This window comes from Mytilus californianus, unplaced genomic scaffold (genome assembly GCF_021869535.1).
Source record: "Mytilus californianus isolate M0D057914Y unplaced genomic scaffold, xbMytCali1.0.p SCAF_3, whole genome shotgun sequence".
Classification (NCBI taxonomy): domain Eukaryota; kingdom Metazoa; phylum Mollusca; class Bivalvia; order Mytilida; family Mytilidae; genus Mytilus; species Mytilus californianus.
Genome location: NW_026262679.1, coordinates 126,926,405 through 126,953,260, shown reverse-complemented (window position 1 = coordinate 126,953,260; position 26,856 = coordinate 126,926,405). Strand labels below are relative to the sequence as shown.

The 26,856-nt window shown below is 32.8% G+C and overlaps 1 protein-coding gene and 1 long non-coding RNA gene across 2 annotated transcripts in view; both read right to left on the bottom strand.

The window, feature by feature from the left end:
• The window catches only part of LOC127736140 (neurogenic locus Notch protein-like), a 101,045-nt gene that overhangs the window by 53,225 nt on the left and 20,964 nt on the right, over positions 1-26,856 (bottom strand). The window lies entirely within an intron of this gene.
• On the bottom strand, positions 10,033-20,776 carry LOC127736141 (uncharacterized). The gene is made up of 4 exons (XR_007998826.1): positions 20,728-20,776; positions 19,830-19,928; positions 11,274-11,315; positions 10,033-10,162 (listed from the first exon to the last, which is right to left on the bottom strand). It is a non-coding gene; the product is annotated as an uncharacterized LOC127736141 (long non-coding RNA).

Below are 26,856 nucleotides of genomic sequence, written 5' to 3'. Positions count from 1 at the left end.
GTCCAATAACAGTGTAGTTAATTAATAAATATATATATATATATATATATATATATCAATACATGAATGATAATACATAACATAAATATATATAAGCAAATTTTTGGCAAATATCCGCCAAGCCTGCAAGGCCACCAAAGATACACAGTTGCTTATAACAATTATATAAAACAAGACATATAAAAACTCTTTTTTCTCGCTTCAAAATAAGCTCAATCCTTTCAAAATGCATACTGATAATGAAAGGAAAACAGAAAACCCACTCAGAATGTATGTAGATCCTGAGTTCCCTGAAAAAAGAAAAAGAATAAATATAGTAAACAATAGATGATTTACCTGTGTTTAAAGTAATTGCAAATGGCTGATATTTTTGTTCGAGCATATTGTTTTTCTTAAATTGTATAACATTTCATAGCGGTATAACATGTTACTTTTATTATTCTTCCCTTAGTTTATTTATTTTGTATTTACATTGTATCATAGGTCAAGTTTATTTGATCAGTGTATGTTCACTGGTGTTAATATGTCCTTTGATTGAGTAAAGCCATTTCAGTTGATATTTTATAGTGTGTCTTTCAATGTTGTGATGTAACACTATTGTTTTAGAAAAAGGGTGAAGGTTTGGTACCATTAAAACGTTTAAATCCGCTGCAATTGTTTGCATCCGTCCTAAGTCAGGAATCTGATGTTCAGTAGTTGTAGTTTGTTGATGTGGTTCATAAGTGTTTCTCGTTTCTCGTTTTTTATATATATATTAGACCGTTGGTTTTCCCGTTTGAATGGTTTTACACTAGTAATTTTTGGGGCCCTTTATAGCTTGCTTTTCGGTGTGAGCCAAGGCTCCGTGTTGAAGACCGTACTTTGACCTATAATGGTTTACTTTTATAAATTTTTACTTGGATGGAAAGTTGTCTCATTGGCACTCATACCACATCTTCTTATATCTATATAATGAAGTAAATAAAAACATATAAATAATTACTCACTTCAAATTATACACCCTGATGTTTAGTAATATTGATAATCTTTCTTTCTGAAAAGTTCTGTACCAGCAAAATTTAAATGAAGTCCGTCTCTCGGAGCAAATAAAGAAGAATCCAGGATATTGTCTTGAAGAAAAAAAACCTCCTATACAAATTAAAATATAATATATCACTTCTTCTACACAATCATATTTAGGTATTGACGCTGAAACAATAGTCCCCCTTTTTTCTAAAACAATCCCTGTAATAATTATAACACTATATCTTAAATATGTGCCGTCATCTGTTTAGCTACCGAAATCGTATCGTCTCATGAAAATTTTAAATATCTCTTGTATGCATCGCTTTTCCTATCCCTATATAATTGAATTAATTCAGTAAGTACTTCAGTTGCAAAAGCCTAACTAGTACCCCCTCGCCTAAAACTGTGTGTAGAATACGGAAAAGCATCTAAACCAATCTCAGTAATTTAATGTTTCAATATAATCTGAAATTGTCTATAAATAACAATAACACATAATTTATTCTTGAAAAAAAAACCAATAAGCTGAACTGTTATCAGAAGTAATAACATATGACTTCACGAACGGGGCACAATGGAGAATCTGATATAGAGACTAGAGGTATAAATAATTCTCTCTCGCCAATCTGAATGGTTTTCGACCACTTAATACTAATCAATTATAGCTTACGCTCAAAATCGAAAAGTATATTATTTCTGCCAAGTTTCTTATTATGATCAAAAGTAGAAACAGAATCTGGAACCAGATTTGATTTTCTGAACATAAGAAAAAAGGCATGTAAAAATAAACACCATTTAGTAGCATCATGCGAACTATTCATATCCAGCTTATAGTAAATTTCAAGCAAAATCTGAAGAGTTCAAAATCAGAAAGGCCTATTTTAGACAATGTGCCTTAGTTCTGCATAAACCTCTTAATACTTATCTCAAATGAAAAGCTTCAAATTGTGGATATTCTAAATCTAAAAGTAAATGCAAAAATTTGACTGAACTTATATAATTCTTGATAGAATCAACAGATTTAAAACTTCTGCTAAGATACTGAGCCTATAATGTCAAAACCTAATCTGAGCTGGAACAGAATTAAATTCAAAATATATACAAAACATTAAATATGTCTCTAACTGAGTTTTTTTTTTTATTTGTATGAGTACTCTTCGCAAAAGCATATTAAGCAGAATCTTAACATTGAAACCGCAGAACTTCTAACTCTGTAAAATAAACTACCAAATATTCAATAAATTGCTCCGCGGGGCGCAGCTTGATACGACCGCAGAAGTCGAACCCTGAACATTCAAGCTTGATACAGCTCTGAATTTGGATTATGATTAAATAATTGACACAGCACAGGTTTCTGACACAGAAGGAATGTGATCAAAGAACTGAAAATTGAAAGTGGACATTTATTTATTATGGTACAATATCCAAAACTCAAATACACGTGTAGATTCAGCATATCCAAATACACCAAGAATTTAATTAATTTATTTATTAATGGACAATATAAGCTAAGTTTGTAAAGGGGTTCACTACATAAAAAAATATGTATATATAGCATTCTGAAAATCAATTTATACAGAATAACAAACAAACCTACCAGGAAGTTGTTCAGAAATTTTACAAAATATATAAAAAAAAAAAAAATTTGTAATTTATCATTCAGCATTTATACAATGTTTTTAAACTAAAAAACTTACTTTTTTCAAACTATCTAATAATGAACAGTAAATTTCTAGGTATATTTATACATAATTTCTAAAATTAGAATCAGATGCTATATCTATTTTTAACTATGACTCTACTTACAATTTGTATTGATTGTTTAATACAGCTCTGAATTTGGATTGTGATTAAATATTTAACATAACATGTGTTACTGACACAGAATGGATGTTGTCTATAGTGTGTGATAACATTTTGTGAGAGAATTCGATGTTTGCTATACCACGGTTCATTTCAACACACTTAATGACAATACGACTATACCAATCAGAATGAATTCTTTAGCAGTGTCTTAAGAAATGATGTTACTTTGTAACCACGTTTTATTTTTGAAACATTAAATGTTTTAAAAGGGCGAATTTTCTGTATAAAGTCAATAATTCTGTAGACTTTTGAGGCCCAAACTTGCTATTGCCTTAAATACGCAAATTAAAGATCCTAAAACTATACCAATACAGAACGACATGTTTTTAAAAATATAGCAAAACTTTTGGTTGACAAATTTTTATTCGTTATTACAAACAATGAACTTAAAATATCTGTCATTTTCTCCCTACTAAGTTTACTCCTATTAATTATAAGACGTGATTGAATCTTAAGCAGTTTAAGTTTGGATTAAGTTACTATTAGTTTACCTTTAAACTGTTGAAATTCATACTTGTATATTGATAAATCAGAAAGTGCAGGAATGTTTCAATAAAGATGAGCAGTCTGTGCCTTATTTATTTTTTTTATTGGATTTATAAAGCTGAGAAAATTTACAACAAAATGAATTTGAAAAATTAGTTTTTTCTTAAAACTGAATTATAATTGCTTTTCTTTTTTCATGTGCACAGATAAGATAATTTAAAACTGGACATTTACTAATTATGGTCTAATATCCTTTAGAACATGGTTGGAATCAGCATATCAAATAACATCAAGAATTAAGTTTTTGAAAAAATCAAACAAAGTTTAATTTTGGACCCTTTGGACCACAATGTGGTCCAATTTGATAACAGAGCCCAAAATCGAAAATCTAAATACACGGTTAGATTTGGCATATTAAAGAACCCGAAGAATTCAAGACTTTGAATTAAATCTCATTGAAATTGGTCAAGAAATAAACAATTTATACAAAGTATTACAAAAGTATTGTTTTTGGCCCCTTTTTCCTAAACCGGAGGGGTCATAACACCATAAATAAATCCCAACCTTTCTTTTATGGTATAAAACATTGTGGCAAAATTAAATAGCAATCCATAGACTTATTTTCAAGTCTTTGTCCAGAAACCAGAAAATCCTAGTTTTTTGCCCCTTTTCGGCCCCTAATTCAAAAACGATTTAAGACATGATCCTCAAAATCAACACCATTTTTGGCCCCTAATTACTAAACAGCTATCACAATAACCCCAATAATCAATCCCAACCTTCCTGTTGTGGTATGGAACTTTGTGCTAAAATTTCATAGAGATCCATACACTTATACTCAAGTTATTGTCTGCGAACCGAAATGTCTGCGGACGACAAGAAAAATTCTTGTATTTGGTCCCTTTTTGGCCCTTAATTACTCAACAGCTACGACAATAACCCCAAAATCAATCCCAACCTTTCCATTGTGGTATGGATTCTAGTGCTAAAATTTCATAGAAATCCATACACTTATACTCAAGTTATTATCTGCGAACCAAAATGTCTTCGGACGACAAATTTTCGGACGACGACGCAGACATTCCCATAACATGATACGAACGCAAAAATTTTGCGGTCGTTTAAAAATTAAAAAAAAATGACTTGAAAACTGGTACCTCTTCTTATCTATCTACTTCAATGGATGATTCAAATAAATCTCTGTATTTATGATTAAAGTGCCATCGAGACAAAATCAGCAAGTCTGTTTTCTTCACCTAAAATGTGTCTCGCTCGAATTTCAAACTGAAAACTTGCTTGTACACAGTAAAGCTCCCTCAAAAAAGTCAGCATAAAGGTATCCTTAGATGAACCTGAACTATTGAACTGAACAGATGCCTCCTTATCACAAAAGAACAGAATTTTGTTCCCGTGAAATTTTTTACCCAGAATTTTAACTGCAACTACAATAGCAAAAGTTTCAAAACAATTAATATGCAATTGATCTTTTGTAATATCAGGAAGAAATACTGCATGAAAATACTGATTTGACGTAATAGCTCCAAATCCTTCTAAACAAGCATCACTTGAAAAAATCTCATCTTGAGAAGACCAATCTTCAATACACATCATGAAAATCCCGTTATAACTAGACAGAAACCTTTCCCACCAAAGTAAGTCCTTCTGACCTCTACCGGGATCCTTCTAAATATCTTGTGTCCCCTGGCTACGACAATTCAAGTGAATGCATTTCGAAGACAGTTTAACCAACGAATAACAAATATTCTACCGGGCCGTATACAAATGGACACAAAATAAAGTTTACCAAGTATTAAATGACTGTAACTCTATTGAATATATATCCCATCTTATAAAACATAAAACTAACAGTCAGTTACAGCTGTAGTGATCCTTTGACAAATCAAAGCAGTTGACCGTAAACCCATAGGAAGAACACGGTCCACAAAGAGCTTATCATCTCACTGAAAACAAACTAAATGAACATCAATTGGATCAATAGGGATTTGTATGTAGGCCCTTTTCAAATCCTTCTTGAAAACCAGACACTTGCCATCTTTGTCCTTAAAAATTCCACCTAAATCATCAACTTTTGGATACGACAATTGTCCTTTTTCACCTAAATGAAAATCCTTTCAGATAAAATCATTTACGGTCTTCCAGGTGGAAAACTTAAGTCTAAAATGACACTTCGTTCCACCGAGTCTTTAATATACACAGAATTTAACGGTGAAATTTGAAAATGACAAGAAAAAGGATTTTTGTCAAATGGCCTAATTAAAGCCCCATATAAATCTTCCTCTAATAAGTAAGCCAAAATTTCATTTTGAAAATCTCTAACCCCCTATAATTAGTTACCTTAGATGAATAATCATCTAACATTTCTCCCTGAAATCCAATCGGAGCACCAAACTGTAATCAAAGCTCGAATGCGTGGAAAAGGCAGTTACCTACGGGATTTGTGATTTTATAGCCCGGATTGATTATAATCAAACATTACTTTTCAGGAGAGGCTAACAACATCAGATATTTAGACAATTTTTAATTATTATGGCATGAAAATGATAATGTTGCATTGCATTTTCAATGTACATATTATTGTATGAGTACATTAAGACACTAATATCTTTCAATTTAAAATTTTACCGTCTACAGAGCAACTTAAGATTGACTTTTTCTAGAAAAAAATAGATTTTTATTTATACTCAACAAAGTGCAATTGAATATTAAGGGTAAATTTTGATTTTTATCATTTGTGGTTAATCACATCTCGAGTTTCAATATAAGAGTGCACACGCTGAAAGTCTCACCTATTTAACTTATCATTGAATTTTTGTTGAAAGTCTGTAACATGACGGTTTTACTACAATTATCACATAAACTTAACATTATCAATGTTCTATGATAATGAGGGCATGGTAAGATGAACCAGGCCAGACGGACAGGACACCTTACAATCATTCCATACACCAAATATAGTTGACCTGTTGCTTATAGTATCTGATAAACTGACAAAATTACGAAAACTTATCATTGATCAATGAACCATGAAAATGAGTTCAAGGTCAGATAATATCTGTCAGACAGACATGTAAACCTTACAATTGTTCCATACACCAAACAAAGCTGACCTTGCTATTAGTTTTGGAAAAACCGACCAAAACATAAAACCTAACATTGACCAATGAACCATGAAAATGAGGTCAAGGTCATATGAAACCTGCCAGACTGACATGTAACCCTTACAATCATTCCATAAACCACATATAGTTGACCTACTGCTTATAGTATATGAGAAACGGACCTAATGACGTAACTTTAACCTTGATCACTGATCCATGAAATGAGGTTGAGGTCAGGTGAATCCTGTCTGACGGACATTTAAGCGTTGCAAGGAACCCATATACCAAATATAGTTATCCTACTACTCATAACAAGATAGAAATTCACATTACCAAAAAACTGTAATTTTTTTTCAAGCAGTCGCTGAACCATGAAAATGAGGTCAAGGACAATAGACATATGACAGATGGAAATTTCGTAACATAAGGTATCTGCATACAAGGTATGAAGCATCCAGGTGTTCTACCTTTTGAAATATAAAGATGATACAAATAGTTTACATCGCCGCCGCCGCCCGATGGTAATACATATGTCTCGCATACTGCGACTTTTGTCGCAGTCGAGACAAAAAAAAAAAAAAAAACAGCATTTAATTAACATAAGAATTCAATCAGTAAACACATTCTGCATGAATATATAATGCATGGATACTCATTCTAAAGCAAAAATTTTCAATTATGCACATAATGGGCCAGTTATAAAGAACACACATGCTTGCACAAATTAACAAATTAACAAAAAGCAAAACTATCAAAAAAGCCAGAATCATTACAGTAATATAAAGGTAAAGCTTAAAAGAGTAATTTACATTTATACTTAAAGTAAAATTAAAGACAATTTTCTCCTTATAATATTGGTTTTTTATGTCTAATAACTGAGCTAAAAAGGATGCATCTTTATTGAGCACAATAAACAAACAACAAATTTTTTGCATCAGGAATCAATGTCTCATTTGTAATATGAGAAAAAGTAAATTATACTCACTGGAAATATCTTTACAGTAAATGTTTTCCAGTGGCTGTACATGAGTTTTTACATTATATTTGTGTTTGTTGCTTTTAACTGCTTCTGTATCACTATAGGAGTGCTCTCACCTAGGCATCTTTAGCTTAAACATTTATAACCATGCTTAAATATATCAAATGTACTGAATATAAATGTCAGAGAATTTTGCATCCATAAAGTTTGAGAAGATTGAAACATCAGAATAAAAGCATAAGATAATCAACATGAAGATTCCATATAACAATAAAACTATGCAATGAAAAACTGTCAAATAACTATCAAACATAAAACAATTGTTTAAACATGAATTGCCTTTGTTTGCTTGTTTGTTTGTAGAAGTCTCTTTCATTTCACCGAATATAGGCAAGAATATTTCAATCCAATGAAATACAAATTTGTTTCAATGAAAGATCTACATATTTCATTTAAATGGGCTGTTTTCCCAAATTTTTATAGGTACAACATAGTTTTATAAATTTATGACACAAAAATGTATGTTACAAAAAAGGGTTACAGTGGCCTACTTCAGGTGCTCTATACAGGGCAAAACTTACTAATCCCGTAAGTCGACGTGCACTTTAGCTGGTCCTATTTCCCAATGCTTCTAGGTCTTACCAGTAAAAACCTTAGTGGGGTGCCTACTTGGGTAACCAGACCTGTACAGAGCAAGGGCAACATTTCAAGTTTCATTTGATTAAAAAGTACACAGTTTTTTGTTTAACTGTCACTATGCCATGAAAATGAGGTGAATGACAATGGACTGTCACGGCTGAATTAGCATCACTTTGCTACACATTCTTTGCCAGGGGAGACAAAACAAGTGATTAGATACAGCTTCAGGCTTCAAATGGAAGCAACAAAGATCAGTTATTTGATATTACCATTATCGGCCTTGAAAAGTCGGCATCCTCCTTTTCGCCAGGACAATTCAGAAAAAAATTTTTTGTCACTTGTTAAATACATCTAGTGAAAACTCATGTAATTTCAAATTGTATGTGATTGTTTGCAGTATTTTCATGGTAAACCCTGTTTTCCATCTTTTCCATCATCAAGTAGTTTTTGAAAATGCTTTTAAATGATTCTAGAACACGTCAAGTGTTAAAAAGTGTCAAAATCCAAAATAAACAATTTTAGAAGTTGTGTTTTACATTTACCGGAAATGGAAATAGCACGTTTGAATTGCAAATAAATATGGTGAGAGAGTGCGAATAACCGATTACATTTTAATACATCCTTATGCATAAGCTGGTTCCCTGCTAACGTCTATGTTTTTTTAATATTGTCAACTACAAGTATCTGTCAGTTTCCCTAAACCTATCTTTCAGTTTCCCTAAATCTATCTTTCAGTTTCCCTAAATCTATCTTTCAGTTTCCCTAAATCTGACATGACTACATCCTTAATATGGATTATGTGAATTTTAGTTTTGAAAAAAAACTAGGAGGCCGTCTACTATTTCAATAACAAACATGGCGGAACGTAAACAAAAATTGCAAAAATCATGTTTTTCTCTTATTTCTTGCTTATAGAACTAGATAATCTGCACCCCTGTCTGGCAATTTTATTTTTGGAATAAAAAACCGCGGATAATACAAGCATGAATTAAGTAACTTAATCTAACAAAAAGTGATTTTCCATAAAATGTTTTACTGCAGTAACTCCTCTAATAAATGTAAACACTTTAATATTATGCTCAAAATTAACATATTATTAACATTGTGTGAATGGATGGGGTGGAAGGAGTTCATGAGCTAAAGTGAAATCAACTTTAAGCAAAGGGGGTCGAGTCGGTTGATGAGCAAAGGATGGCACCCGTTAGACACACCTTTGAAAGATGAGCTCTTTTAAATAGTAAAATAAAAAAAATTCCAAACTCCAAGGAAAATTAAAAACAGAATCTCCTTATCAAATGGCAAAATCAAAAACTCAAACACATCAAACGAATGGAAAACAACTGTCATATACCTGACTTGGTACAGGTATTTCCTTATGTAGAAAATTAAGGATTTAATCTGGTTTTATAGCTAGCTAACCCTAGCTCACCCTTCTGGAGCATCTGAGATCACCCCCAGGTTTTGGTGGGGTTCGTGTTGCTCAGTCTTTGGTTTTCTATGTTGTGTTTTGTGTACTGTTGTTTGTGTGTTTGTGTTTTTCTTTTTTAGCAATGGCGTTGTCAGTTTACTTTCGACTTATGAGTTTGAATGTCCCTTTGGTATCCCTCGCCTCACTTTTTCTAAACCTCTCACTTGTATGACAGTCGCATAAAAGTCCATTATATTGACAACAATGTGTGAACAAAACAAACAGACACGACAGGTAAAAATGTAAAAATTTGGGTACAGTAGTCAATATTGTGTTATAATAGTAATCACTATTAAAACAAACAAATATGTCAACAAAGAAAAACAAAATGGCATATAGACAAAGCACATAAGCAAAAATGAAAGACAAGAATACAAACAATGACCAGAGCACAATAACACAATGGCAGGATGTATAAGTACCGAGCCACGCAAAATGAAATGATACAGCACCTATAGCCTTACCTTGATTTAAAATTGCTTGTTTGCGTGTTGTAGTCTGATGTTTGTTAACATAGACAACAAAATAATCTGCTTTAAAGGATTCATCTGTAACTGCGTCGATCCTTAAAGTAGTTGAAACAGAACCCTGACCTTTATTCTGAAAAACAAATTGTGAAATGTTAGCAGTGAATATTTCAAATGAAAGCTTTATGAAGTTTTTGCCTGCTGCTGAGATGTTCTCTGTTAATACTTTATTGTCTCCAGGCTGTCATCTTATTTCTCATGATATGCCAGAAAAATGTTATGTAACATTTTCATAATATTAAATTTTGTAGTGCTATACAAGAAACTTTCGAAAAAAATATGGTAAATTTGTTTACGTCTTTAAATTTAAAATGAAAACAAGATTGTTCAAAATGCAGTATTGATGATTATTTTTTCCATTAAAAACAGCAGCTAAAGTCAAATTAGTAAAATTTGCATAACATGATAAGTTTAAACTACTAACTATCCAATGACCAGTTCCAGGAGTCAAGATCTGAGAAAATAATTTTTACATAGGACAAAAAAAAAAACATGCGTTGCTCATTTAATGCAGACACAAGCTCTTTAATGTATGATTACGGTTAATTGATTACTAGTGTAAAACATTTTAAATATTTTTTCATAATCAAAAACAATGTATCGCTAATTATTTATTAACGGTGAACAAAGAAAACCTTAGGTAAACGCTCGTGGGAAAAGAAAGTCATAAATGAATAAAGTGGTCAATGACCGGGAATTTATTTACAGGTGTATTGTCAGATAAACTTGTTAATCCATTAAAATCACCAATGTCATGTCTTGACATATTCGTATTGGTTGGACACCAGGAAATTAATCTAAATGATATTATTAACCTTGGTACCGTAAATTTGGTTCGACACAATTCATCTGGAGTCGAAATACATATATTTGTAGGGAAGAAATTTTATGACCATGGGAAAATTTGACTCATCGGAAATTTCGAGTCAACCAAATTCGAGACGAGAGTTAACTGTTTAGACTAGTACTAAGCAGTTATTAGAAAATGAGTATTTTCTAGTGAACATATCTTCATTGTTTTTTTTATGTGTGTGTGTAAAAACATACCGAACAAAATACTCTGAGGCCGTCCTGCTTATAATTGACAGGATACTTAGCTCCTGTATTACCATTCTCCCAGAAGATTAATCCACAAACTATTCCAAATACTTTGACCGTACAAGTGAGCTCTACATATTCGTTACCTTTCATAGCAGTGATGTTGTTACATGATATTTCAGGTAGAACTAAAACAAATAATAAGAAGTTTATCATTTAAATTATTACAACATGGAATACTGTCTGAACTGTAATCTGCAAACTCAGTAGGGAAAACTTTCCATTGTGTTCAAGATAAATGAATATATTTTCTTATCTAATACTATTTATATTCCACTTTGTATAGAAACGTGTAACAAAGTTTAACATCGAAATAATATTTATTGATTGATGTTTGCTTTACACCGCATCAGTCCAAAAAGGGTAGATCATTGCGAAATAGAAGTGATTTCCTTGTTCCTTCTGTTGGGATAAGCTGTGCTATTGTGGTACGATAGTAAACAAAATATCATAGTTCCATAACTCCTATAAAAATGGTTGAACCAAAATAGCAGTTTAATATTGTCAACTACACAATTGCAAACAATCCTTTTTCCTATGAAAATTTTCTGTCAAACGGACTCGGAGGAGTTGAGACAGAAGCACAGACAGAGGAATGAACAGACAGACAGACAAGCTGATTTATATAGGCCTTCCACTGTTGATAGCACGTGGTTGATAGGCAGGGACTTATTTATATCTATAGCTTTTAGCGGGACATGATTTTTCCTCCAGGTAAATGCACACAGAAGACAAGTCTATATCACTTTTACTGCAAATGTCAAGACTGTCAGAGAATGAAAGATTAACCAATAGGATGATTTGTAATTATCATGATAGTGTTTGTTTAACCAAGATGTTAATAATATAAATAACTGACGAAGAAATTTTAGTGAACATATGAATTTCTTATAAATATGGAGCATATAACACAGATGTCGATATGTCTCTATTTAAATTCATTTTTAGTTTAACATTTTAAACATTTTTTGCAAACATTTAACTGCTTTAAAAAAATAATGTTTTCACATCTCCTAAATTACACAGTAATTATAATTTGTGAACATTAACCTACAATAGTAAATCAAAGTAAGATGTTCATTTGTGGATGCCTTATTTGTTAGGTTGTTGTCTCATTTCTTTTTTTTTTCTTAATATTTATAACAAGAGTGTACACGCTGAAATGTCTCGCCTGCTTTACTAATCATTGATTTTATGTTGAAAGTCTTACAGATAAAGGTTTTACTAAAACCATCACAGAAACTTAACATTTCAATCTATGGCAATGAGGTCAAGGTCAGATAAATCCTGTCAGACAGACATATACACCTTACAATTTTTTCATACACCAAATATATTTGACCAATTGCTTATGGTAATTGAAAAACAGACCAAAACACGAAAACTTATCACTGACCAATAGAACTATTAAAATGAGGTCAAGGTCAGGTTATAAATACCAGACAGACATGTGGACCTTAAAATCATTCCGTACACCAAATATAGCTGACCTATTCCTATTAGTATTTGAAAAACAGACCAAAACACAAAAACTTAACAATGACCATTGAACGATAAATATGAGGTCAAGGTCAGATGATACCTGCCAGACAGACATGTACACCTTACAATCATTCCATACACAAAATATAGTTGACCTATTGCTTACAGTACTTGACAAACAGACCAAAACACAAAAACTTTGATCAATAAACCATGTTTATGAAGTCAAGGCTAGATGATACCTGCCAGACAGACTGAACTAGCTGTACTCTCAGCTGTCCTGCCACGTCCGGTCTGTGTTTATGTTTGATGTTTTTCTGCTTTGTATCGATCTGATAAGTTAAGCCTTTTTCACATGATTTTTATAGTTTGTTCTTATGCTGTGCTGTTACACCACTGTTCCAGGTTAGGGGGAGGGTTGAGCGCTCACAAACATGTTTAACCCCGCCACATTCTATATGTGCCTGTCCCAAGTCAGGAACCTGCAGTTCAGTGGTTGTCGTTAGTTCATGTCTGTCATATTTGTTTTTCGTTAATTGTTTTGTTTTAAATTAGACCGTTAGTTGTCTCAATTGAATTGTTTCATATTTTTCATGTCGGGGCCTTTTATAGCCGAGTATACAGTATGGGTTTTTCTCATTGTCGAAGGCCGTACGGTTGCCTATAATTGCTTACATCCACTTAATTTGAACTTGGATAGTTGTCTCATTGGCAATCATACCTCACCTCCTTATTTTTATATGTACACCTTACAATCATTCCATACACCAAATATAGTTGTCCTATTGCTTATAGTACTTGAAAAACAGACCAAATCACAAAAACTTAACATTGACCAATGAACATAAACCTGCCAGACTGACATGTACCTATTACAATCATTCCATACGCCACATATAGTTGACCTACTGCTTATAGTATTTGAGAAATGGACCTAATCACGTATTTTCAACCTTGATCACTTATCTATGAAATGAGGTTGAGGTCAGATGAATCCTGTCTGACGGACATGTAGACGTTGCAAGGAACCCATATACCATCTATAGTTATCATATTACTCATAATAAGTGAGAAATTCACATGACATAAAAACTCTTTTTTTCAAGCAGTCGCTAAACCATGAAAATGAGGTCAAGGACAATGGACATATGACAGACGGAAACTTCGTAACAAAAGGTATCTGCATACAAGATATGAAGCATCCAAGTCTTCTACCTTCTGAGATATAAAGCTTTATACAAAAAGTTTACATAACCGCCGCCGCTGGATAGTAATACCTATGTATCGCATACAAAAAAACATTCCAGTTCATCATGATGGCTTGTTGTGAATTTATCTCAAAAACATTGATATACATATGATGCATCTCTAAGTGTCCACTCTTTCCAAGAGTAATCGTTATTCTTAAAAAATTACTCTGAGCTAAAAAGTAAATAATTCAAAGTATGACTCCAAGAAATGACCATGCCAGGTCATCAATTATTGTTTGTGATTGTCTATGTTTAACTCTGAGAAAACCTGATACTATCATATTTTTCTTACATGTATGTAAGTCTGGTAACTTTAGAAGGACGTAAACTTGTTTCAGATAGTGATTCAAAGTACGGTTGGGTTACGAAAAATCCTATATTTGTACTAGTGGGTGTATTACTATGGATTTTACCATGTACCGGGTACTTAGGAATACATAAATACCAAATTAAATGTTCAAGCCAAATTACAGTGATGTAAATTTAGTGGATTAAATAAAATTACACAATTTCAGTTGAATTATATACAAGGATTGATCATATATTCAGAAATATGTTACTTTGAAAGATCAAGGTTAGTGCGCTCCCAATTATGTCTGGATGGCAAGAGAGTCAAGACAGAAAATATAACTTCATGACAGAGATGGGTATACAAGCCTGTGTTTGTGTAAGATGAACATTCATGATTATCTGGCATGTCGGCGATTCTAAAGGAAGAGAATAGAGTAAATGAATGGTATAGGTAACTTAGCTATAAAACCAGCTTTAATCCACCGTTTTCAACATAAGGAAATGCCTGTACCATGTCAGGAATATGACAGTTGTTATCCATTCGTTTGATGTGTTTGAGCTTTTGATTTTGCCATTTGATAAGGGACTTTCCGGTTTGATTTTTCCTTGGAGTTCGGTATTTTTGATATTTTACTTTTTACTGCCCTAAAATAACGTGCATATTTATATACTTCACATATTTAAGACTTGACCCAGTTTGGCATACAAGCCTGCTGCTGTGGTTTGTGATGTGTCTGTCTTTTAAACGATTCTAGAGTTGGGAAGTGGTAAAAAACATAAATTATTCATGAATGTTTTCATCTTATAATTATATAATTGTCATATATTACACATATCTGTACGAGAGTTATTAAATCATATATACATGTATATAGGGTGATAAATCGGGTGTGGATCCAGGATTTTGAAAAAAGGGAGGAGGGTGCATTTATCATGTATGAAGCTCCATAGCCCCCTTAAATCCGCCCCTGTAAATTGATTTGAATACAAATATTTGAAATATTAAAAAAAAAAATATTCGAATAAATATCTCATTTATTTTTTTTTATCGTCCACTTTTGCTATCTTATTCATAAAATTAATAAATATTTTTAAAAGTCAAATATATATACTTTTTATCCCTTGTAAATATTTTGTTTAATTGGGGCCGGATCGATATGACAGCGTCAATTATATTTTCTTTCACTGGCTCTGCTTCTGTCTAAACAACGTGTTTCACAACCATACACGTGCTGGACTGTAAAATTCAGATCTGGAGTTTGGAAATTTTGGGTCAGGAGTTTAGACCTCAGAATAGTTGGTCTTTTATCGATTTTTGTGGTCGTAAATGTAACCGTCTGGTGGATTTTTTCTTCAACCTTCCATCTGAATGTTACATGTATATATCAATGTGTTTACAGTACCCTAGGCTTTGGCCTGTCTACTTGAAAGATATCAGTTGAAAGATTTATTGAGAAGATTCTGTTTCTGGTTTTGTTTTTGTCATGAATATATTAGCAAAAAGCATTGTCTTACTCTATATTACATTGACAAATGTTATCTTTAAAACTAAAACACTGGTCTTGAAATACTGGGTCATGTAAAAAGTACAAGACAACTTGGCTGTCTTTTATACACTTGACACTGTACTAAAGTAATCCTGATCCTTGTAACAGTTTGTGTAGTTGTTATATTCTAAACACTGAGGAGGCCGTGAATTGTATTTGAGTCATTGTTGACCTGCTGTCAGTTCGGAATTTCTTGAGCATGCTGAAGGTCCTCTTATGTCCGCATTAGAGTGTTAAATAGTGAGAATTTCTTTGCTGAGTTGAAAGTTTATTAAATGTTTTTCGGCATCAAATCCGATCGTTGTTTTGACAACAATATTCCACTTTTCTGTTAACGCCGGTATTTACCTTTAATCATCCTTGGCGTGTGCCCTAAGCAGAAGCCATATCGTGTAATTAATATTCTATCACTTGTTAGTTAGCATTGGGCCGGGGTTAGATCAACACAAGTTGTGTAATGTCAGTTAAACAAGATAAGTTCGATACACTCGGGTATTTACATCTTCAATTTATAGAGGTAAACACCCGAGTGTATCGAATTTTTCACTAATTCTAGGTATTCAACTTTTGCAGTGTTCGTTTCGGATTTAAAAAAAACTTTTATGGGACCTAATAGATCGGAATTGTTTACCTGACAAAGGGTCTGAAATGATAGCTATGTCGGACGGTCTGACGATTTTCAACAGCTCTGGTTTTCGATAAATTCTAGGTGGCTAGTGATAGTTTAGGCCGATTTCGGCAATTCGATGTACCAACTGTTCTAATGAGAAAAATAAAAATAATAGGATTAATGACGGAAAGCTGAGTTATTATTGATATGTGGCGACTAGGCATAGTTCAGTCGACTTTTCATTATTATTTCAACGACTGAAACGAGCTTAAAAACAACTTAAGTTTAAAATACCACTTGAAATAAACCCGAACTCTTCCACACGGATTTATAAGGAATTCCGGTATGTCAATCGGTGGACTGCTCAGAATGCAACATGCAACTATATCGAATGTTTCGATAACTAACAAAAAACACTGTTCGATTCTATAACCCTCAATGTCAATAAATTTCAACAAAAAACACAGAATATCACAAATAGAAGAAGAAGGAATTCCACTTTTCGGGATTTTTATGATGACGTATTTACCCCACGTAGAAACGAAATGGTTATTGCCTGATTCCATTAAAGGCACTAAAGCACTGCCTTTAAAAACTCTCAAATGATTTTATCGTCATAATCTAACAAATGTTCCTTGAAAAATTCTACATTTATTCCAGATTTTACTGGAATTCTACAACCCAAATAATTTGGATATCCTGATTTAACAATCTGACTACGTATATCAATTGAATTTTTAAACTCAGTATCATTCAGTTTATCCTGAGCAAACACACTAACCTTATCAATTTTATGACTCAATGTGTCTACATTTACATCCAATAGTATTTTTATTTTGTCTTGATTGATCTTCTCCAGATGAGATTTTTTTCAAGTGATGCTTGTTTAAAAGGATTTGGAGCAATTACTTCAAATCAGTATTTTCATGCAATATTTCCTCCTGATATTACAATAGATCAATTGCATATTAATTGTTTGGAAACCTTTGCTATTGTAGTTGCAGTTAAAATTTTTGGTAAAAAAAAAATCACGGGAAAAAAATTCTGTTCTTTTGTGATAATGAGGCATCTGTTCAGTTTAATAATTCAGGTTCATCTAAGGATACCTTTATGCTGACTTGTTTGAGTAAGCTTTGTTTTGTACAAGCAAGTTTTCAGTTTGAAATTCGAGTCAGACACATTTTAGGTGAAGAAAATAGACTTGCTGCCTATTTGTCTTGATGGCACTTTAATCATAAATACAGAGATTTATTTGAATCATCCATTGAAGTATATAGATATGAAGAGGTACCAGTTCTCAAGTAATTTTTTTTAATTTTTGAATAATTGGTTATTTATTTTACAGAGTTAGAAGTTCTGCGGTTTCAATGTAAAGATTCTGCTAAACATGCTTTTGTGGAAAGTACTCATAAAAATAATTAAACTCAGTTAGAGACATATTTTATGTTTTGTATATATTTTGAATTTAATTCTGTTCCAGCTCAGTTCAGGTTTTGACATTATATGCTCAGTTTCTTAGTAGAAGTTTTTAATCTGTTGATTCTATCAAGAATTATATAAGTTCAGTCAAATTTTTGCATTTACTTTTAGATTTAGAATATCCACAATATGAAGCTTTTCATTTGAAATTAGTATTAAGAGGTTTATGCAGAATTAAGGCACATTGTCTAAAACAAGCCTTGTCGATTACTCTTCAGATTTTGCTTGAAATTTATAATAAGCTTGATATGAATAGTTAGCATGATGCTACTATATGGTGTTTATTTTTGCATGCCTTTTTTTTGTCTGTTCAGAAAATCTAATCTGGTTCCAGAATCTGTTTCTACGTTTGATCATAATAAGAAACTTGGCAGAAATAATATCCTTTTCGATTTTGAGCGTAATGTATTATTGATTAGTATTAAGTGATCAAAAAACATTCAGTTTTCCGAGAGAGAATTATTGATACCTCTAGTCTCTGTATCAGATTCTCCATCGTTCACGCATTTTTGAGTATGAAGTCATCAGTTAGTACTTCAGATAAAAGTCTAGTTTATTGTTTTTTTTTCAAGAATAAATGATGTGTTCCTGTTACTTATAGACAATTTCAGGTAATATTTAAACAGTTAATTACTAAGATTGGTTTATATGCTTCTTCTTATTCTACACACAGTTTTAGTCGGAGTGTGGTTGGGGGGAAAGGGGGGGGATGGCTAGTTGGGATTTTGCATCTGAAGTACTTACTGAATTAATTTAATTATACGGGGATTGGAAAAGTGATGCATACAAGAGATATTTAAAATTTTCATTAGACGGTAAGATTTCGGTAGCTTGATAGATGGAAAACATGTATATGCCATGTTTAAGACTGTGAATTGGTATCTGTACTGACTGGCCGTTGTTATTCAACATTTATTAACAAAACAAAAAAATCATAGAAATTATTCCTGTCAGGAAAACTTTTATCACGAAAACTAAAGAGGTTGACAGATTGTATAAACGTTACATACATTCAAAATGATACTTTGGATGTGGAATTCTTGCAATACAGTCATTTTTGCATCATTTTCTAAATTAATAGGGGGACAAAGGTACTTCACGGGTTTTATGACTCTGAAATAAAAACGTTAAATCTTATCTAACCCTGCTTGATTACTGTTTTAACATGTTATTTTCGCCATTATTATATGTGTATGCAATGAAACTTGTCATAAGACCAAAATTAAAGATGTCGTAATACAATTTGATTGAATTGACCCACACTTCGCATATACTGCTTACCTTAAAGCGGAAATAATTGATAAGATTGATCGTAACATAGATTAGAATTTAGGTGAACTTGTGGCAAATTTTATGTTAAAGCTGGCAACATTTCAGAGAGACACAACTCAGACCGTTTGAACTAACACAGTGTTTATATCATCGAACAACGTAACGTGACATTACCAGTATATACATATACGTTTGAATACATTATAAAAAGTCAGTTATGTTCTAATTGTTGAATGATCATTTGTAAAAAGTAAAATAACAAAAATACCGAACTCCAAGAGAAATTCAAAATGGAAAGTCCTTTATAAAATGGCAAAATCAAAAGCTCAAACACATTAAACGAATGGAAAACAACTGTCATATACCTGACTTGGTACAGGCATTTCCTGATGTAGAAAATGGTGAATTAAACCTGGTTTAATAGCTAGCTAAACCCCTCACTTGTATGACAGTCGCATAGAATTCCATTATATTGACAACAATTGTAAATTTGACAGAGAAAACATGACAAATAATTCTTGCTCAACAGTTGTGACACTAATGACTTCATCTTCATTTATTCAAGACCATTTTAAAAACATTTTGGCTAAACAGTTGTCAAAATTTGGAAATATTACATTACTTGAGAAAATTACGTTCTCCCTAAAATGGCTAAACACTACACCGTTTTTAGATTTATAGCTAAAAAATTCACGTTTTGTTAATACTTACGACTCACTTCACACAAGTCTCCTTCGTATTCATTTGTACATAAACATGTGTCAGGTTCAGAACAAGTTCCATTGTTCTTACATTCTGGATCACAGATAGCTACAATTAGATAGATATAATCTTACAGAAACTTTCAAAATGAAAACAGCATTAAATGCGCTACTCCTTAGATACTTTTAGAATTTCATGGGAAGGCTTACGTCACTTGTATTTACCAACTTATTTCTTTTTTTTTTGCTATTTGTCTGAATCCTTAATAGGAAGTCAAAGCATAGACTGGTATGGGAAAATGAAAAAAAAAAACATTTATATTAAAGGATAAAATATGAGGTGCACAATGCAGTTAGATATTAACAATTCTGTGAAAATTTTAACGACATCGGATATAAACGAATTAATTTATCATCCAGCTATTATTAAAAGGTTAAATTTAATTAAGTTAAAATAACAGTAAAAAGTAAGAAAAAAATATATATAGAACGACATTAAATTTAATATGCAGATGAGTTTCTCGTATATACTTCGTGAGATATGCATGATTTATAACCTTAATCAACCAAGTAACTAAAACTATCTTGAAAATACATAGGTCGGAAAATATAAATCCTTTATCGATCAATCGAAGTGGCAGGAATTTCTAAATTTTGTTCACAAATAAGATCTCAGACATTACAAACATCGTCAGCTATGCAATTGGGAGTTGAATAAGGACCAAATAGGAGACGAATCGGACAGAAAAAAGTAATAACACAGATTTAAATTCATTATGGCTAACTTTTCAGCTTTGAACTATTGTTTTCCTTCAGCAGATTTTACCAAATATTCAAGGAAGGAAATGAATATGTACAATCAGAACTAATTGTTTTAATTTTCGAACAAACATGTATTATATACTTACGAATCGTACAAATATCTCCTTCATAACCTCCGAGACATCTGCATTTGTTCGTTTGATAACATATTCCGTTGTTCATGCATCCTGGACTACATGTCACTAAAACATTTTTAAAAAGAACAGGCTTTAAAAATACTTTCAATAAGATAATAAACATTAACTTAAGAACTTCTATATATTTGATATGTATCTCGCGGTATAATTTGAATTTAATAGATAAAGATTTTTCAGCGAGTTGACAGCAATATACATTTTAGATTTTGGATGTTATTTGGCTAACACTTTGGTTATTAAATCTTTTTTTTTAATTTTAAATCAAAGTTATCAATATTTCGAACAGGAAATTATCCAGGGAATAATTATATTAAACGTGCTTTCAATTACTACAACCATTCACACCACACAGTTAATGTTAAGATTTCTCTGTTGAGATACAACTATCTGCTTTCCCAACGCAGGCAAATTGGACATTTTTGCTTAAAATTAATAAAATGCATCAACAAAATTTGAATGAATGGAAACTATATAAAGCAAAATTTTGTCTTGCTGATACATTTTGCTGGACACAGGTTTTGTTGATCTATTATAGTTTTCAAGATAATAGACAACAGTGAAATAAAAACGGTAAAACATGTAAATAAGGGGGCGATTTCAATTATTTGACCTATTTGTAGTCCTTTCATCTGCTCAATTTTGACATTTAAAGGTTTTTTTTTTTTTAGTTTCAGAATATTAAGGGCATACGATACAGTTTCGATCCCAAGGTGATTTTTTTTAACGAAAATTTGCATACAAGCTATTTTTCACCTGGTCAATTCAAATATGTTAATCTACATTGGCTAGATGTATAGGAGGAGGGTTGAGATCTCACTAAACATGTTTAACCCCGCCGCATTTTTGCGCCTGTCCCAAGTCAGGAACCTCTGGCCTTGGTTAGTTTTGTATGTTTTTTTTTTTTATTTTGGTTCATCTACATGTTTTGGAGTTTAGTGTGACGTCCATTTTATCTGAACTAGTACACATTTTTGTTTAGGGGCCAGCTGAAGCCCGCCTCCGGGTGCGGGATTTTCTCGCTGTTTTGAAGACCCATTGGTGGCCTTGAGTTGTTTTCTGCTCTTTGGTCGGGTTGTTGTTTCTTTGACACATTCCCCGTTTCCATTCTCAGTTTCATAAAAAAATATACCATCATATGCTAAATTTAGAGATTAATGGGGTAGAAATTTAGACATTTGCCTGAAAATTCGGTTTCTTGGACATTTCCAACCCTCGGATAGGCATACTTAACTTTTTTGTTTCAAAAGATAAACACATGCGGATTTTTGTAAAACGATTTGGAATGTTACAAAAGTATCCTCTTAAGTTGTGTAACAATTATTTGGAAATTATTCATTTTTATTAAATTTTCAAGATTTTAGAAAAAAAAAAACCACATTTTATGCTGTATATTTATCTAATTTAAAAAAAATTCATCGGAGATTTTTTCACTAAAATTGGAACAAATAATCTCCATACAGTATCAAATCAAATGTTATTTAAAAAAAGAGGGGGTTCATGTACTCGTTTTCAAACTATGGATTAAAATCACTCGAACAATTCATATTTTCCCGATATGTCGCAGTTTGACGTCGCGAAAAATAACATTTTTGCGTTAGGAACGTCATTACCTCCCCTGTAACTATATCGTATGCCCTTAAGTAAAACACTAGAATTGGTATAAAAAAATTATCTTAGGGTAATAAATCGTATTATAGTCAACTGACTATTTTCCCATTTCAACTTATTTCTAGATGTCATATTGCTTCAATCAATTTTGCTGTACGCAGTTTCTCTCTATCATATATATCCCACTAAAACATGTCTAAACAATGTCATTGAAGGACAATAAAATCCTTTAAGGAGTTGACCAATGACTTGCATTGAAGATCTTGTCATGCTGATCATTTAGCAACCGTTTCTCTCTATCTATTATTAGTTTCTATAATGTGTAAATGTGTCTTTCAATAGTAATAACTCCTATAACGTTTTTTTTGTTTCTTTTGTGAAAATTATTGTAGATAGAGAAAATGTATGACAGTAAAAATTAACAGTTTCTCCATATCTGTAACAATTTTTAACAAAAGACCAAAATATGTTATAATCATCAGTTAAAGGCAATAACTCGCTTAAGGATTTGTCTTACTATTTCCGTAATGTAGACTTTCTAGTTAAGCGGATTTTTTTTATCACTTTTACTGTTATATGTTTTCTTTATCTACAATAATTCTCACAAAAGAAACAAACAAAAAAACTCTTAAGAAAATCGTTGAGTCATCAAGACGCAGCGATTGCTCTTATACAGCTAAGGCTTACGATTTTTTCTGTGTTGATATATTTGAAGATCTTATCTTGCTGATTAAATTTGCTGTTTATAGTTTCTATTATAGTTTGTAGGGTAATAGCCCAAAAACCCGCACTTAAGGGCAATAACTCATAAAAGGAATCTGATGACAGTTTTGGTCAGAATAGACAGTAGAGCTAGAGGTATAGGGGGAGGGTTGAGATCTCAAAAAACATGTTTAACCCCGCCGCATTTTTGAGCCTGTCCAAAGTCAGGAGCCTCTGGCCTTTGTTAGTCCTGTATCATTTTTAATTTTAGTTTAGTATAATTTGGAGTTTAGTATGACGTCCATTATCACTGAACTAGTATACATATTTGTTTAGGGGCCAGCTGAAGGACGCCTCCGGGTGCGGGAGTTTCTCGCTGCATTGAAGACCCATTGGTGGCCTTCGGCTGTTGTCTGCTGTATGGTCGGGTTGTTGTCACTTTGACACATTCCCCATTTCCTTTCTCAGTTTTAGTAGTTTAATCTCGACATTTGAAACATGTTTGTCCCGGCAATCTTTTTCCTCAATCTACAATGGATTCCAAGATTGATGACAATACATGCATTTCATCCCTATGTTCTATTTTTAGTAATGGCGGTCATGTTGCTTAACCGACGGATTTGTCGGACATAGTTTGTAAAGTAGATACTCTGAGGATGATTGTGGCTAAGTTTTGTTGCAATTGACTGGGTAGTTAAAAAGGAGAAGATTTTTTGTAAAAGTGAACAGACGACGGACGCTGAAAAAGGACATAAAACGATGATAATAGCTCAAATTGACCCTGTGATCCAGATGACGTCAAATATTGGACAGTGCAACAGACCACACAAATCACAAACTAAAAAAAAAGACTTTCAATCAAAAAGAAACATTAACGAGCAACACATTGTCCAGACAGCCAAACTGAGTACAGGCAAACAATGTGTTTGGTTAAAAAAAACACTCATCAAAATACTGGAATTATAGTACTAATTTAGTAAACCAGTTCAACGGGTATACAACCTAACCTTCCCCTTTGCCTATCTAGACCATATGTCAAAAGAACACACAATTAAAGACCTGCACAGTTTAGCTACCAACAGAATGACAGCGTACTTGAACAAGAAAATGCAAGTCGGCACATAACTAGGAAGCAGGGTCAAAATGTGTTCGCCTTAGCTGTATGAAGCTTTGAACCACCTATCAGAACTCCCCAACCTTTCCTTTGGAAGAAATGTATATTGAAACTATCCACCTGTATGTACATGTATGATGCAGGTTTATGTGAAAAGTTACAGAACAATGTGTAATGCCATATTCCATGATGCATCATGCATACATTTTCTGCTAGCAGTTTTGTGCAGGATCGACAGCGTTTATACTTCACAATCTTTTAACTTTCGTTTAAATTTACTAGACGTTGTCAGCAATAAAGAAAAAAACAAATGTTTGTAGGCTATAACTTACCTGTTATAATTTTTAAAAGTTTTGGCAAAGTTGTATCCAGGTTATCGTAGGTTGTATCAAAGTAATATTCCGGTTTGGAGACCAAAGATCTGAGTTGATCTTCATCAATGTTGCTACCAATTCCTATTCCAATTATTGTTACGTTTTTGCTTGTACATTTTGACAGTCCCGTTTTATCTGATTTAGATGATTGACCATCGGTCATCAACACTAAAATATGCTGGGCTGCAGTTTGAGGTCGATTTCCATTCTTACGTTGAAACATATCTTTACAGGCATCACCAAGAGCACCATCAATATCTGTTTGACGGCCTTCTCCATAATATGTTTTCAATATAGCGTCTGTTATGATATCTTTTGTGGAACCATCATCAAGGTTAAAGATATATCTAGTGGATCCCGAGAATAAAGCCAATCCAATACGTAGTAAGTCTTATCTGACAGGAAGTCTATTAACAGCATTGGCAAGATACTCCATGGTTACACGGAAATTATCATCTCCAACACTAGCTGATTCGTCTACCACAAATATAATATCAGATGCTGAAAAAATAACAGTTTTTATCGCGTATTGCTTGGATGGCAATTTCTGTAATGATATGAACATTCTATGGCTACAGCAATGATTCTGTTGTGTTATTTTACCTCTAGTTATTGTTCCGTTTCAATCAGTATTTTTAAAACACAAGTCATAATCACATTTATACTAAATCTCTTTTAGCTGAGCTTAGACAGAGATTATTTAAACTCATATATTTCTTTAAAATACAAAGTATGCTAATCAACGGTATCATTAAACTGAAAACTGCATTGTTTATAACTTTACTAACGTACTTACGATTAACTTCACAAAAATCACCTGCATAACCTGGTCTACAAGAACATTTATTTGATCCATAACATTCCCCGCCATGTTGACAAGGTGGAAAACACGCATCTGTAAAAAAAAAGCATTTAATCAACACCTTCTTTTTCAAACATAAATTTGTATTCCATAGATATGTAAGACTAAGATCAACGTCTGGTCCCTTATCGACTTCCGTTCCTCCTGAGAACACTCCCAGTTTTTGGTGGGGTTCGTGTTGCTCGGTCTTTAGTTTTTTCTATGTTTTGTTTTGTGTACTGTTGTTTGTCGGTTGGTTTTTTTCTTTTTTAGTCATGACGTTGTCAGTTTATTTTCGACTTATGAGTTTTAAATGTCCCTTTTGTATCTTTTGCCTCTCTTTTTCCTCAAATCGGACGTGCCGCAATAGCGTCAAAATTCCTGATTTGATACAGGCATTTTTCGAATTCAAATGGTTTGTTGAACCTAAAACTCAAAGAGTTGTCAAAAAATATAAGATTTTAAATCTTGAAGAGTCTAAATACTTTTCTACACTTGACTGTACTTCTTTATTCTGTCTATTGTTCGAGACTGTATATTGCCCCCTAAATGTTTTTCGGTTATCTTTGTAGTTGGTTTGTTGTCTCATTGTCGTACTCTATATATACACATGTCATTTATTTATATGGATGTGAAAGGAATAAAACAACGTAGATCGAGTGGATTAACTTCTTTCACCAAAATATCAATATGCATGTATAAGTAATATGATGTCGGTGTTTGTCTTTTTGTAGGGCCTTGGGGCCGAGTGGTCTAAGTAATCCAACTACTGTATCACTAGCCTGTCAACATTGAAGTTGTGAATTCGAATCCCGCAAGTGACAGGTGCGTTCGACTCCAATCTTAATTTATTAGGATTGTCAGTTTTCCTTCCGAAGGTCGTCGGTGGTTCTATACGGGCACTCCGGCTTCCTCCTTCATTAATAAAAACTGACTGCCACGAAATAGCCACTAGTGCTGAAAGTGGCGTAAAACACCAATAAAGCATTCAATCAATTTGTCTTATTGTCATTTGGTGATGTTTGTCCCTTTTTTTTTTTTTTAAATTGATCATTTGGGATGTTGCCTACTTTGTTGTTTCTTCTCAGGGGTGGATCCAGCCATTTTCAAAAGGGGGGGGGGGGGGGGTTCCCAACCCACGATAAAGGGGGAGTTCCAACCATATGTCCCCATTCAAATGCATTGATCGTCCAAAAAAAAAGGGGGGGGGGTTCCAACCCCCGGAACCCCAACCCTGGATCCGCCACTGCTTCTCATATACGTCAACTTAGTGGATGAATAATCTCTTGATAAAAAACTTTAAAACGACATCTAATGAAGCAGAGTGAAGTAAATGATTGTACATGTAGTTCCCTGCGGAGAAGTGGAGAATTACGTGGTATAGTTTATTTTCTTATCCGATGTGAATCACTTAGTAAACCAAAGTTGTTAGTTGACTT